Consider the following 6,190-nt stretch of genomic DNA (forward strand, 5'->3'; position numbering starts at 1 on the left):
CTTTTGATTTCTCTCTTGTTTAATTGTTCTGGCTAATGTTTCCAGAATGATATTGAATAAGAGTTGACATTGTTGTCTTGTTCCTTATTTACAGTGAAGTCCTTCAGCTTTTGCCTATTTAGTATGGTGTTGGCTATTGTTTCTCATAGATGGCTTTTACCAGATTGAGGTATAGGCCATCTATTCCAATTTTTTGTAGCTCTTTGATCATAAATGAATATTGGACTTTGTTAAAAGCCTTTTCTGCATCTATTGGGATGATCATGTGGTTTTTATTGTTGTTTCTATTGATGTGATGTATTGCACTTATGGATTTGCATATGTTGAATCCTTCGTCCATTACTGGAATGAATATAATTTGGTCATGGTGTATAATCTTCTTGATGATTTGCTGCATTCTGTTTGATAGCATTTTGTTCAGAATTTTTATATCTATATCCAGTAAGAAGACTGACCTTTAGTTCTTTTTCAGTTGGATCTTTCTCGGTTTTGCAATCAGAGTAATACTTGCCTCCAGTAATAAGTTTGGGAGAATTGCTTCCCTTTCAGTTTCATTGAAGAGTTTGAGAAAAGTTGGCATTAAATATTTTCTTAATTTCTTGCAGAATTCTGCTGTAAATCCATTGGGACCTGGGCTTTTATTTGTTGGTAGACTTTTTTATTACATTTTCAATCTCATATTCATTATTGGGTTATTCAGAGTTTGTATAACTTCATGACTCATCTTTGGCATTTCATATGTATCTAGGAAACTGTCCTTTTCCTCTAGGTGTTCATTCCTGTGAGAGTAAAGATTTTGAATGTAGGCATTAATGATCTTCTGAATTTCTCTAGAATCTGTAGTGATTTCACCCTTTTCATTCTTTATTACATGATTTGGGGTTAGTTCTTTCCTTTTTTGATTAGGTTGCCTAGCGGTTTATCAACTTTATTTATTCTTTCAAAGAACTAACTCTGATCCACTTATTCATTGCATTGTTTTCTTAATCTCCAGTGCATTAATTTCTGTCTAATAATTTTAATTTCCTGCCTTCTTTGGGCTTTGGGCTTGATTTGCTCTTTTTCTAGGAGCTTGAGGTGCAGCATAAGATCTTTTATTTAATACTGTTCTGTTTTCATAATTAGCGAAACTTATCTCTATAAATATACCTCTTACGACAACTTTCATTGAATCCCACAGGTTTCAGTAGATTGTACACATTTTCATTTGATTATAAATATTTTTAAATTTATTCTTTAATTTCATCTGTGACCAATTGGTTGTCTAGGAAGTTGTTATTTAATTTCCATGTGTTTATGGTGTTTTTGTAGTTTCTTTTGCCAATAACTTCCAGTTTTATTGCATTGTGGTCAAATAGCATGTGTGGGATAATTTCAATTCCTTTGCATTTACTTAAGGTTCTCTGTGTGCTAGTATAAGGTCTATTCTAATTTCTCTCTTAGTGTGTTTGTTGTTTTTGTATAGAAATGCTATTGATTTTTAAGTGTTGACTTTTCATCCTGATACGTTACTGAATTTGGTTATTAAATCTACAAGTCTCTTGGTGGAGTTTTTGGGGTCTTTATGTAGAATATCAGGTCATTTTTTAATAGTGATAATTCCATTTCTTCCTTTCCAATCTTTATTCATTTTATTGCTCTCTCTTGTCTAATTGCTGTGCATAAAGTTTACAGAAATATATTGAAAAGGAGTGGAGAGAGTAGACAGTCTTCTTCCTGATTTTAAAGTGAAGGCTTTTAATTTTTTTTCCACTTAGTATGATGTCAGCTGTTGGTTTGTTGTAGATAGCTTTTATAAGACTGAGATAAAGACCACTTATTCCTATTTTCTGTAGGTTTTTTTAATGATAAATGAATGTTTTACTTTGTCAAAAGCTTTTCTGAATCTATTGAGATTATCATTATTATTTTTGTCTTTGGCTCTGCTGATGTGGTGTATTGCATCTATTGATTTGTGTATATTGAAACATCCTTGCATTCCTGGATGAATCCCACTTGGTCATGGTGTCTAGCTTGCTTGGTGATTTGATGCATTGTTTTACATCTATACTCATTAGGGAGATTGTCTTGTAGTTCGCTTTAGGTTCAATATTTCTCTGGTTTGTGCATCAGGGTAATGCTTGCCTCCAGAAATAACAAAGGGAGAACTGCTTCCCTTTCAATTTCATTGAAAAGTTTAAGATGAATTGCCATTAAATTGTCTCTAAATTTCTTATAGAACTCAGCTGTAAATCCATAAGGATCTGGTATTTTCTTTGTTGGTAAGATTTTCATCATATTTTCAATTTCATTTGCTGATATTGGGTTATTCAGAATTTTTATATCAGGGCAGGCCAAATAACTCAGTGTAGTAAAGCACCTGCAAGCAGGGGCAGGGACAGGGGTTCAATCCCCAGGCTTGCTGTGCCAGCCAATTGAGATTAGGCATGGTGGCACGCACTTGTAATCCCAGTTCTTTGGAGACTGTAAACAGGCAGCTTACTACGAGTCCAATCTAGTAGTGAGACCTTGAACAACCTGTGGACCCTTCCCTAAAATACAAAAAAAAAAAAAACCCAGAATTTTCATATCTTCTTGATTCAGATTTGGTAATTCATATGTATCTAGGAATCTGTTCATTTTCTCTGCATTTTCCAACCTGTGAGAGTAAAGATTTTCAAAGAAGCTATTGATGATCCTCTGAACTTTTACAGTATCGGTAGTGAGTTTTCCATTTTATTCTTTATTGCACGACTTTCAATTTTTTTCTTCCATTTTTGTCAGGTTTCCTGGGGTTCATCAATTTTATTTATTCTTCCAAAGAAAAAAGTCTTTGATTCATTAATTCTTTTCTTTATCTCCATTGCATTAACTCCTGCTCTGATCTTTATAATTTCTTACAATCTTTGGTCTTTTGACTTGGCCTCTTCTTTTTCTAGAAGCTAGAGGTGCAACATAATGTTGTATTTTTGGGTTTGTTCTGTTTGCCTGATGTGAGAATTCACTGCTATAGATTTTTCACTTAGGACTGCTTTCATTGTGTCCCACAAATTTTGGTAAGTTGTATCTGCATTTTTACTTGGTTATAAATATTTTCTAACATATTTTAATTTCATCTGACCCACTGATTCTTCAGGAGCATACTATTTAATTTCCATGTGGACCTTTTGCAGTTTCTTTTGTCAATAATTTCCTGTTTCATTTTACTATGGTTAGATAACATGGAATAATTTCAATTCCTTTGCATTAATTTAAGTACATTCTATCTGCTAGTATATGGACTATTTTGGAGAATGTCCCATATCCAAATGAGAAGAATGTATATTCTGATGTTGCTGGGTGGAACACTCTATCAAGGTTTACTAACTCTATTTCTTCACAAGTTTGGTTTAGTTCTTTTTTTCTCTCTCTCTCTTGAGTTTTTTGCTGAGTTGTTTTATTTCTTTGTAACAATGACTTGTTAATGTCCTTCATTACAATTGTGTTATTTTTTTTATTTTTTATTTATTTATTTATCTTTTTGTGGAACCGGGGATTGAACTCAGATCCTTGCGTTTGCCAATCAAGTGCTTATCCTACTAAGCCATCTCTCCTGCCCCAACAATTGTGTTATTGCTCATTTGATTTTTCATATCTTTCAAAATTTGTCTTGTACAGTTGGGTCATCCTACATTAGGTGTGTATATAATTATGATTGCTATCTCTTCCTTTTGCAGTTTCTCCCTAACAAGTAGAGTTCTACTTTATCTCTTTTGTTCATCTTTGTTTGAAATTCACATTGTCTGAAACCAAAATATCTTCCCCTGCTTTTTTCTGGGTTTCTGCTACCTGGAGTATTGCTTTTCATCCTTTGTCTTTCAACCTATGAATGTCTTTATGAGTTAAATGTGTTTCTTGTATACAGCATATTGTTAAATTTTGTTTCTTAATCCATTCTTCCAGTCTCCTCCTTTGGATTGATTGAGACCATCCACATTGATGCTTATAACTGATTTGTATTGGTTTATCTTTGTCATATTTTTTCTCTAATGTTTCCCCACTTTTATCCTGTGTTCAATTGTTTGCTCTGCTTTATGGTTCCTTTCTGTTGTTCTTCAAGTTGTGGTCATATTTGTGTCTCTCTAGAATACCTCAGTACACTTTGTAGAGTTGGTTTGGTGGTCATTAATTTCTTCAGTTCTCACATTTCATGAAACTATCTTATGTCACCATTAAATTTCATAGATAGTTTTGTAGAGTACATCAGTCTGGGTTGGAAGTTTTCTTTCAAAGACCTGAAATATTTTACTCTGAGCTCTTATTTACTTGATGGTTTGTGTTGAGAAATCTATCACGATTCTGATGGCTTTTCCATTATAAGTGATCTTATTCTTTGCTCTAACAACTTTTATATTCTCTTCTTTCTCTGAATTTCTGGGATATTGATTATTATGTGTCTGGTTGTAGATTTATTTTGATTATGTCTAATTAGAATTCTATATGCCTCACTTACTGCATATCAGATTCTTTTCCCATGCTGGAAAATTTTCTTCCACTACTTCTGCAAATAGTCTTTTTTTTTTTTGCCATTTGTATGCTGGGTTTTTCTCTGTTTTTGACATTTATTAGTCTTTTATTGTTTTCCATTGCATCATCCAGCAGCTGTTGAATTGTTATTTCCTTGTTCCTTGTTATTTTTAGGAGAACTTTCTTTTTATATTTGCTAGCTGCAATACAGTCTTTAAGGTCTGAAAGTCTATCTTCAGTTTCATTCAAATGGTTTTCCCAGTTTTCAGTGGAGTTTTTTTTTTAATGTATTTAGGACAGGGTCTACTGAGTCTCAATATGTAGATCACACTTAGTGATTCTCCTGTTTTCAGACTCCCAAGCACTGGGATTACAGGAGTACACCACCATGACCAATCTCAAGCACCCAGTCTCACCATCTTAGTGTGCTTTGGGGGTGGGGTCAGCATGGCATGCTGAGGATCAAACTCCAGCCAATGAGCTCTGCCTAAGCAGGTGCTTCAATCCAACGAGCTCTCTGGGTGGCCCTCAGTGGAGTTCTTAATTTCTGCATATCTGTTTGAATCCATTTTGTGCATCCTAATTCTTTCCTGTATTGCTCATTCAATGTTTCTATGATTTTTCTATTTGCTTCTACTTTTTATCTACATCTTCTTTAGATGTGCAGAGCAATTCTTTAATGATTGTTGTCATTTTTTTTACCTTAGAGATCATGATCTTATTTCTTCTATAGCCTGATGGAATTCTTTCTTTACTTCAGCTGCTATCATTTCAGAAATTTCAGGTATGTGACTTCCAAGTTCTTTCTTCTATGTCCTTGTCTCCTGGACTTGTTCTGTGAGAGCTGAAAGACTCTGATTTCCTTTTGTTCTTTTGTTTAGACATTTGCAAAGCTCCAAAAGTTTCACCAAGGCTCAGGGCAACTCCTGCAATAGTGTGGTGGTTGGTTGCAATTCATGGAGGCTCCTGAAGCTGTCTGGGGCTTGGTATGGTTTCTGTGACACGGAAGGGGTGGTGGGCTGCAGCTTACCAAGGCTTCCTGGAGGATAGGTGGGGACCATGTGGCAGTTTGGGGAGGCTACTGTGAGGGAGGAGCAGGGGAGGACCCACCAAGGCCCACATGGCTTCCTCAAGGGTGGGAGGGTGGGCACTAAAATAATTTTTAATTTATTAACTTTACTTTTAGAGCAGTTTACTTTATAGAAAAGTAAAAAAAATCCCCTGAACAGAAAATTTCCCTATATCCTCCTTTCTTTGCTCTCTGCTCTTAATTTCCCTGGCTATGAATAACTTTCCTCTTGTGATGCATTTGTTACAATGGGTGAGCCCACACAGAAGCATTACTAAAGCCTCAGTTTACATTAGGTTTACTCTTTTGGTTGTACATTGTATGGCTTTATTCTTTGTACTTATCATCGTGCTATCATGCTCCCTTAACAATCTTTAGTGCTCTACCTGACATATTTCTATTTCAAATTGTTTTGTCTTTCTTGTAGTTTTAGTAATACATGTTTGCCACATACAAGCATACCTGTAACATGGGGAGCTTATACCTGTACATAATTGCTCCTTTATTATTTTTCATCTCCTTCCTTTCACACCTCCCTACTCCTTCCAAGTTTTATTCCCTTGATGAAGCTGCAGTGATGGGGTAGGCCCAGATGCTATGAATTTAAACTGGTACAACCACTGTGGAAACTAGTAT

The sequence above is a fragment of the Octodon degus genome, unplaced genomic scaffold (assembly GCF_000260255.1).
Source record: "Octodon degus isolate 3935 unplaced genomic scaffold, OctDeg1.0 scaffold00059, whole genome shotgun sequence".
Classification (NCBI taxonomy): Eukaryota; Metazoa; Chordata; class Mammalia; order Rodentia; family Octodontidae; genus Octodon; species Octodon degus.